Source organism: Lygodium microphyllum, chromosome 12 (genome assembly GCF_053477565.2).
Source record: "Lygodium microphyllum isolate KBCC chromosome 12, Lygodium_microphyllum_v1.1.10, whole genome shotgun sequence".
In the NCBI taxonomy this organism is placed as follows: domain Eukaryota; kingdom Viridiplantae; phylum Streptophyta; class Polypodiopsida; order Schizaeales; family Lygodiaceae; genus Lygodium; species Lygodium microphyllum.
This window is the reverse complement of record NC_141146.1, coordinates 81,085,310-81,092,198: the sequence shown is the minus strand read 5'-3', so window position 1 is coordinate 81,092,198 and position 6,889 is coordinate 81,085,310.

Sequence of the window (6,889 nt, the reverse complement as noted above, 5' to 3'; positions counted from 1 at the left end):
CTTCCTTTTCGTCACACGCTCCTCTTTTCCCTCCCTTCTTAACATTTGAAATCCCTCATTAGCAACACTGTCGTCAAGTCTCTTTGCCAATAATGGCATGAAAATCTCTCACCAGCATTGGATAAGGGTGAGATCCAGTTACGGACCCTAAAATATAGTGTGTAGTCTCTACATTTATAACCAAGTATCTTATTGCTTCTGTTGCCACATCTTTCAACATACCTGTACCAAACTGGACAGCACGTACCTCAACTCCAAAAAGTCTCATTCTGAATACTTTAAGAGCCTGTCGTTCCATATCTTTGGCGCCCATGTAAACAACACATTGTAACCCAAAACAAGCACACACTGTAACAGTGATAACTCCATGCTTCTCATAGCACATTTCAATGCTTAGCCTCCTTCTTTCCAACTCCTGGATGTGGAGGGTTATTATCATTAGGTATTTTTGATGTAGCTGGAGAAGGAGAAGAAAAAGTCCTAACATGTTCACCAGCATCAGTTGTGCTTTCCACTCAACCTTGCTCAACATAGGCTGAAAGCATCTCATCATATTCGCCACTTTTGTCTCCAACTCCTCCCCACTATACTCATACGCATAAAATAAATGTAATCACAACAACTAAGTATGTACAAAGTACCAAATCCCATGCACAACTTTTGGGTGGTTTACACACCTCGAATGCGCAGCAATACGACATCCACCCCCTCTAAACCTGCGCATCCTCCGGATGTGCCAACTATCCAGGATCATTCAACTCCACAAACAGGTCAAGTCCATCTTCTGCTTCTAGAAGACCTGTTTCTCCATCGGCTTCATCATCTATGTCTTCTGTCTCATCAGCTTGTCTTTCTCCTATCTGCTCTTCTTCTGTCAATGCTTCAAGTGCATATTCTTCATCTTCTCTTCTCTTGAAAATCTTGACTCGTTTTCCAGCAATAGGCACCCTCAATACTGTTCCATCTAATTCAGCCAGCTCATAAGTACCATTGTCAAAAACCTTTTTCACTTCATACGGTCCAAACCATCTTTAAACCATTTTTCTCATGCTACTATGCTGATTTTCTAGACTACTGTCATAGACTAGAACCCAATCTCCTTCTTTTATGGCTCTAGGCCTCAAGCGATGCCTTAAATCAAACCTGTCCTTATTTTTGAGATGGGCTGCCTTCAAACGGTCAATGGCTAGCTGTACATCTTCTGTCCTTCTCTCTAGTTGACGAATCCGAAGGGCTAACAGCTCTTCCCTTGATAAATTCTCATGCCACGAAAGAACACTCCAAGTGAGAGCACAAATTTCAGTAGGCATAACAGGTTTTTGCCCATACATCAACTCCGCAGGCATGTATCCAGTAGTCACACTATGTGTAGAGCGATCATCCCACAATGCAAAAGGTAGTAATCTCGGCCAATCTCCAATCCGACCTCTACAAGCTTTTGCCAATGGTTTAACTATTGGCGGATGTCCTCTTTCACTTTTGCCATTTCCCTCTGGATTATAGGCAGTAGTAAGAGCCAATTTAATCCCAAGCCGTGAGAAGAATTCTCTAGCTTCATCAGCATCTAGCTCTCCACGATCAGCTGTAATCTTGCCTATACATCCATACCTACAAAATATTTCTTCCAACAAGAATTTACATACTGTAGTGGTGGTCTTCGTCCGCAATGGTCTACCTTCAACATAGTTTGTAAGATCCTCCCTAGCCAAGACAAGATATCTCATCTGCCAAAGTCGCACAGGCAAAGTAACCAAGTCTACCACCCACTTGTAATGCATACATAGTGGATAAGTCGGATGCAGCTCATCACGATGTCGCACTAAAGAGTAAAGCTGGCAGCCCCTGCAAGTCTCCACAAAGTGAGAAACATCTTTATACATCCCTTTCCACCAGTATCTTTCTTTGATTTTCTCATAGGTAGCCCACACACCTCTATGTCCAGCCCATGAGCTCTCATGAAACTCTCGCATAATCTGTATTTGCATCGCTACATCACAAACTACTCTCAAGGGCAAGCCTCCTCTCTTTCTTGGATGCTTCCAAAGAAAACCATCCTTCAAGAAATACCCATAAGCCTTCCTTCTGATTTTCTTAAATTCATCATCTGTCCAATCAGCTCTTCGAGTCAATGAACTTAGATTTTGTCCAATTGGCAGCCATTCATCAACATAAAGTTCTTCATTAAAGGCTTCAACAGTAGATACATGACAATCATGAATAAGGACAGAAGCAGCAAACTCTGTCTCATCATCTTCTGCAAGCATTGACTCCTTATCCTCATATCTCGCTCTAGAAAGCATGTCAGCAACTGGATTATCTTTCCCTGCTATGTGTCGAAATTCTGGATTCAATGATTTAATATAGGCAATCCACCGAAGCATCGCTATATCTGGAGTCGAGCAACTAGTAATCATGCCAAGCAAAGGCAAACAATCTGTTTCCACAATAACTGAAGCTCCAATAAAATATCCTTTGTCACACTTCAGTGCAGTGACTACTCCCCACAACTCTCTTTTGATCTGCGGATATCTCCTTTGTCGCTCATTAAGAACTTTAGCTCCAAAGCGGATAGCATACCTATTTCCATCAGCATCATCCTGTCGCACTGCCCAACCTATGCCAATAGGGCTAGTATCAACTGTCAACATGATCGGCCGTCCACACTGATAATCCGCCTTGCGTAGAGTAGGAGCTGATTACAATAGCTTCTTGAGCTTACGCATGGCTTTTGAATCCTTCTCATCCCAATGAAATTTCTGCCCCTTTCGAAGCAACTGATAGAGAACATCTGCAATATGAGCAAAATGAGGAATCCAAATCATGTAAAATACACAAGCTCCCACAAATCTCCGCACCTCTGAAGTAGTCGAGCAATACTCTGCAATCCTGTTTATGGCATCCACCTTTGCAGGAGAAGGCTTTCTGCCATAGTATCCAACCATATGCCCAACTATGATGACTTCATTAACAGCAAAGACAGATTTCAGCCCTGAAAGTGTCAAATTTACCTCCTCTAATCGTGTCAAAATTTGCTCACAAGCAATCAAGTGATCAGCCACAAACTGTCTACATCCACGCAAATCAAGACTTTCATTCTTTTCTTCTTCTGCACAACCCTTAATAGGCACATCATCTAGAAAAGGCATGGTATACTGCGGAATATAGTCTCGAAGAACTCTATGCATAACATTCATCATATGAGCAACTGAGTTTGTAGCACCTTGAGGCAAGGTACACATCCTCACAAGACCAATAGGTGTCCGCATAGTAGTAATATCCCTGCTTTCCAAGGCAAGCTGAAACTGATCATAACCTGAATACAAGTCACCTAGTGAATAGATGGCTCGTCCTGCAAAAGCCTCAGCAAATTCATCCACAACTGGACCTGTTCCCACATTCCTGATTGTCACTTTGTTCACGGGCTGCATATCCTGAATAAATCTCAAAGTACCATTCTTCTTTGGTACAGTAAACCACCTGTTAGAATAGGGTGCAGAAGAGGGTTCCAAAATCCCCATTTTAATCTTCTCATTCAGCAACTCTATCAGCTTTGGCAAGTGTGCTTTAGGCACAGGTATAGGACGTATATTCCATGGTACATGAGGAACAGTGAAGATGACCATAGGTGCAACCAATTCGGGACTAATGCAGCCAATTTCATGTGGAAAGAAAGCAAATGCCTTACCATGACGTCCAAGCATCTCTCTAGAACATTCTTTTTCCACTGGAAGCAAAAAATCATCATTTCCAATCTTCAATTCTGCAAGAGTTTCAGCTGTAAACTTATGTCCAATATTTGCAGGATCCCTCAACATAGGCTGCTTCATAGCTTTTTCAATCTGTTCATCACTATCAGAAGGAAGCGGGCCTGCAACTGGCTTAACCTTCTTATCAACTGTTTTATATTTTGTGTCAACCTTGGCATCATTCAAGCACTCTTTCCTTTGCTGCAATTTCTGCAAATTTTCAGCATCTTTCAACTCTGTTGGCTGAAAAATTTCAGCCTTTAGCTCTATGGACTGCATGGGTGCAGCCTGAAACTCTGTATGCAGAAATTTTTCTGCATTCAACTCTGTTGGCTGATTGAATTCAGCCCTCGGCTCAATGGACTGCATAGACGCATCCTGAAACTCTGTATGCAGAAATTTTTCTGCATTCAACTCTGTTGGCTGAATGGATTCAGCCCTCTGCAATTCTATTAGCTGATCAAGATCAGCCATAAATTCAGTTTGCTGAGTTTTCTCAGCCTCTAACTCTGTTTGCAGCATAAAACCAGAAATTTCCTGAAACATATCCAAGGTTTGCACAGGTATGATCTTTGAACCCTTGCATACATCAGTTTTCAGCATTGCTCTCATCTCAAACAATGTATCTGCATAAGACATCCCTTCATACAATCCATCCACATGCTCTTCTGCTTGCAAAATACCTGCATTCTTTAACTCTTTCTCCTTACGACCAATGTACTGCCTGGCAGCTCTAGGCAAATCTGAAATTTTCCGATAACTCACTGAACTATCTGAAGTAAACCCAATAAAATTATTGGAGAAAGACTGACTGCCAGGAGGCGAGATCTCCTCTTTTCTCCGCTCCGTACCACTGGCATCTCGCAAGACAGCAGTACCTAATGAAAATCCAACTCCTTCGCAAGTAGTGGTGCCTCACGCAAGGAGTCCCTGTTTCTCGGATGATTTACCCCAACAGTCATAAACTGAACAGCTCGCATACCGTCTTTACTACGTATCCGCGCATAAGCTGACCCATCATCCATCACTTTTGTTTCCATTCTTGCTTCTGTAATGAAAGGCTGTCCAAGAATAATCGGATAAGAGCATGAATCCTAAACAAAGCAATGATAATCCTCTTCAACATTACCAATAGAAATTCTGATACTCGGACAAGCAGCATACATATCACCAGAAGTATTGTTGGCGGCTCTCATGCGCCAGCCATGCTCTGCATCCATAGGCCACTTGCCACTCTCATAAACACCTCGAGCAATAAGATTAATTTCAGAACCATGATCAACTAAAGCGATCAAGGGAATTTGTTTCTCTCCAATCCTTACCACTGTCTCAGTGGTTGCTCTAGCCCAATGACTTCGTGAAAAATGGCTGCGAGGAATGAGAATAGGGGTCTCATCATCTTCATACTGCATAGGCTGCACTATTTTCTCCAATTGCGGATTAGCAGAAGCATTCTCAACCATCACTGCATCATCATGCTCTTCCCGAAGAGCTCCATGCCATAATCCCTGTAAAGCAGGTCCTTCCATCGCATGTCGTTTCCTCCGCAAAAGATCCTGCATCTGATCCTGTATTTCTCTTCTAGCAATCCCAAGAGCCTCTCCAACAGTAAAAGTGACTTCACTATTCAAAATTCTTTCACGAAAAATCTCACTCATATCCGTTTGCATATCAAGGTCTGACAAGAGCTTGAATCCTGGCTCTTTTCTTGGTTGCCTCTTTTCCTTCTGCTTGTATTCCATTGGTTGATCGGAACATGTTTGAGTTGGAGAATTTGACATAGGTGGAGCTGTAACAGGTGGTGAAACAAAGTCACCCCCTCTAGTCTTTTTGGAGGAGCTAGGACCCTCCTCATTTCTTCTTCTCTTTTCCTCAACCATGGCATCTAAACCCTGCGTTTTAGCCATATAAGCAAAAATAGAATACTTGTCAACACGAGAATCCCATCCTGTTTCTCCTCGGATGCTAGAGCCCACACAAGTCATAGTAGAAGTTTGAACTTTCCCTCTTCTCGCTATCTCCAAGGCAAAAGACCATAAAGCAGAGTCTCCATCAGATTTCTGCTCAAGCTGGACTCCAAAAGCTGAAGCATCTCCTCTAACACTCGCATAAGCTGATCGCGCAGCCATATCATCAACAAGCTTCTTCATACCTCCCTTACCAAAGTTCGTGTCAAGAGGAGCGCCAGTCTCTGTCAGCCATATCTTCCCATCTTGTCCCCAGAACACTACATTCTTCTTACATGCTTCCTGAAAAGCATCACAATCTCTGCAGTGTTGGTGCTCTGTACTATCACACCAAATACATCGTCGCCCTTTTCTTTGACCAGCTGGAAAAGCAGTCACTGGAGCAGGTGCTACAGCAGGTACTGACATAAGTTGCTCCTTTAACTTACCAACTTCAGCTTTGACTGCTTCAATCGTCAAATCCGCCAAGCCTTTAATAACATCATCTACAGATAAGGGCACTGGAGCAGCAAGAACTGGTGGATTTATAACAGGAGGAGTAGGCTTAGGCAAAGAAGCAGCAGGGGTAGAAGAAGAAGTCTCCAAGGATTTTTCAGGAACTGATCCTGTATTTTGATGCAATCTGACTCTCCTGCGCTGCTTCTTGACAAGAGCATTCACAGCATCAATGACATGTCTCCACTCAGTCTTTAAACCTGAATCAGTAGCTTGATCTTCCAAAAGATCATCCAACTTTTCCTGTAAATCAGCATCTGCAGCTTGCAAAAATAACTCCGCTTTCTGCATCTCCAAAGCTTGTTGTTCTGTCCCATCCAGCTGATCATAACGGCTTTCAAACTCTCGCAGAAGAGCGGTAACAGATGCTAAAAAATTCCTGCGATTCATAAGACCTGTATCCTCCAAGAAATATTCATCTTTTAATGCCTTTTTAAATTCAGCCCAACCTGCATGTGCCTCTTGAATTTCTGCAATTCGACCTTCAAGAGCGCGCACCACGATCCGCAAGAAGTAGCGGCTCCAAACATCTTGAGAAACCCCAAAAAACTTCATCTTTTCTTCATACAAATGCAGGTAAGTTGACACTTGCTGGCCATTAAACTGCTTCATCTCCTGTTGGACAGCTTTCAAAGCATCCATAGCATCACTGTCTCGTTTTGCATGAACTTGTTGCTGCAT